Source organism: Bison bison, unplaced genomic scaffold (genome assembly GCF_000754665.1).
Source record: "Bison bison bison isolate TAMUID 2011002044 unplaced genomic scaffold, Bison_UMD1.0 scf7180017864302, whole genome shotgun sequence".
NCBI classification, from domain to species: domain Eukaryota; kingdom Metazoa; phylum Chordata; class Mammalia; order Artiodactyla; family Bovidae; genus Bison; species Bison bison.
The window spans coordinates 4,006,420-4,009,188 of record NW_011494874.1 but is presented as its reverse complement, the minus strand read 5'-3'; the positions used below and the strand labels follow the sequence as shown (position 1 = coordinate 4,009,188).

General features: G+C 51.9%; 1 protein-coding gene across 1 annotated transcript in view; it reads left to right on the top strand.

The window, feature by feature from the left end:
• Positions 1-2,769, top strand: part of LOC104997009 (cholesterol 24-hydroxylase) — a 38,148-nt gene that overhangs the window by 2,949 nt on the left and 32,430 nt on the right. The window lies entirely within an intron of this gene.

Here is a 2,769-nt window from a genome sequence, read left to right as displayed (position 1 = left end):
AGCTAGAGTCAGTGGCTGAAGGCCACCGAGATACGGGGCCATTTCCAGCTCTGTAAGGCATTTCTGTGTTTCCACTTTGCAAATGCTCGGCTTGGAGACAATGCCCGAGATACTAGATACTCTCTAGTCACAGCCTTGACTGTGTGACCTTAGGAAGTCATTGTTGGAAGAAAAAAATGAGACAATCTTTACAGACATGCCCAGGCTGTTCCATGTTGCTTTCTCGATGGAAAACTCAGTAGTAGGTTGGTGGTGTTCACACCTACTAGTCAGCTGCACAAGACAGGGTGGGGAGGGGTATGCCACGTGGAGAGACCAGCGTGAGAATGATCCAGCGGCACATCCTTAACATGGGGGGAAGATGAGCCCCTTCAGCTCACATGGAGAACCCACATCTTCCTGTGGGAGCATCCGTCCGCTCATGCCCTGCTGAGGACTAGCCTCAGGTGTGCAGGATCATTTAATCCTCACATTTACTCCATGTGGTACCCCTGACACTTGGAAGAAAAAAATGTTGCCTACCATTCCAGGTAAACAAGGAATGTTGCCCGCCATCAAGCCTTCAGCCACTGCAGCCACCCCTACGGTGTGCCATGAGGGATTTTCAAGCTGGAGAAAAACTGGACACTGGCCTTATATAGTTAAGATGCGTTTGTTGCTGTTCAGTCGCTAAGTTGTGTTTGACTCTTTGCAGTCCCATGGGCTGCAGCCTGCCAGGATCCCCGTTCCTCACTATCTCCTAGAGTTTGCCCAAGTTCATGGGCAAGGTTGCTCAGGATGCCTATCTGAGGAATAACTTCAGTGAGCCCAGACTCTTGCGTGTCCAGCACTAAAATCATTAACTTGAGGTGTCTGTTTTTTATGGTTAGCAGTCATCTTTTGATGTTCAACTACATGTTTTTTATTTTTGCAAAAACTCATATATATTAATATATGGTGGTAGTGGTTGTTTTTGCCAAGTCATGTCCGACTCCGTGGACTGTAGCCTGCCAGGCTCCTCTGTCCATGGATTTCGCAGGCAAGAATACTGGAGTGGGTAGCCATTTCCTTCTCCAGAGGATCGTCTCAACCCAGGGATTGAGCTCACCTCTATATTTACGGGGTTTCCCAGGTGGCGCTAGTATTAAAGAACCTGCCTGCCAACATAGGAGACATTATATATCTATCTATAGTAGTAGTGCTTAGTCACTCAGTCATGTTTGACTCTTGTGACCCCATGGACTGTAGTCCACCAGGTTCCTCTGTTCATGGAGATTCTCCAGGCAGGAATACTGGAGTGGGTTGCCATGCCCTCCTCCAGGGCATCTTCCCAACCCAGGGATCGAACCTGGGTCTCCCACATTGCAGGTGGATTCTTTACTGGCTGAGCCACCAGGGAATATATCTTTCTCCTCCCTTACTTCTTTGGAACAGTTCCTCAGGGCTATCTGAGAGGTAATCTCAGGCTTTAGTCCTCAGTAATGTCCCCAAATCAAACGTAACTCCCAGCTTTTAGGTTGTACATTTCTCTCACGGTCAGCCATCCCTAACCAGGTGATCTCCAGGGTGGCTGTGTAACTGGGTCCCAGTTCAGAGAGGAAGTGGACTTTGAGCCAAGGAGCCTGCTCTTTCTTGTTCCCTGGGCTACCGCTGGACCTGTGCCCTGCCAGACCACTCAAGTGGAAGCAGCCACTTCAGAGCCATTTCTTTTGCCTGCACCTCCCTCAGTGATTCCTGCTGGGAAACCACTTCCGGTATGGAAGCCACATGGCCAGTGTCCACCACAGTGGGTAGCATTTGTCCAGACCTTTCCAGAGAAGGGCCGGGTGGTTGGCCACGTGCTTCCAGGCGGTGCCCTCTGCTGGGGACTCCCAGGCAAAGGGCCTCCCACCTGAGCCTCAGTGTTTGGTCCCAACACTCTCTCCTGCTCCCAGGAGAGCTGGGAGGATCAGAGGAAATGGTGAAAGGACAGAGCCAGAGGTCACTGGTGTTGACCTATGCACCCACTTCTCTTCCTTCCTTAGTTGGACAGGCTCGCACTCACAAATGTACCCTGAGGCTGTTCCATGGCCGCCGTGCACTGTGGCCAGAGCAGGTTAAGATCTGACCCTGGCTTCCCAGTTGGCGCTAGTGGTAAAGAATCTGCCTGCCACTGCAGGAGATGAAAGAGACATGGGTTCAATCCCTGCGTTTCAAAGATCCCTTGGAGAAGGAAATGGCAACCTGCTCCAATATTCTTGTCTGGAAAATTCCATGGACAGGGAAGTCTGGTGGACTGTAGTCCAGGGGGTCGAAAAGAGTCACACACAACCGAGCACACACACTGCCCTCAAGGAACAATTGTCTGGCATCCTACCTTCAAATGGCCCCGACCCCTGGAAGTTTCGCAATCTAGAAGGATTTGTCTGCTCTCCCTGCCTGCCTCTCCCCTGCTCCACAGGGCCAGCCAGTGCGTGCCTGTGGCTGCTTCTCACCACCACATGCAGCATCTCCCAGCCCTAGGGAGAGGCTGGTGCAGTCTGAGCTGGGATAGACGTCCAGCTTGCAGTGGGGGTGGGGAGTCTCCTCTGTGCTTGACCCAGCTCTTAAACCTTGGCTCTCTCTGGCACCCTGTATCCCACACACCGGTGAACACTCATGCCCGTGGTGGGGCCTGTCCCCAGCTGTACCTGGGAAGGAGGTATACAGGCTTTCTCTATTTTTCCCAAATCTCTCAGGATTCTGGCCCATAAGTGGGGCCGGGGAGTGTCCTTTTCTCAGAAACCCAGCAACATGTAAACTCTTTGGACG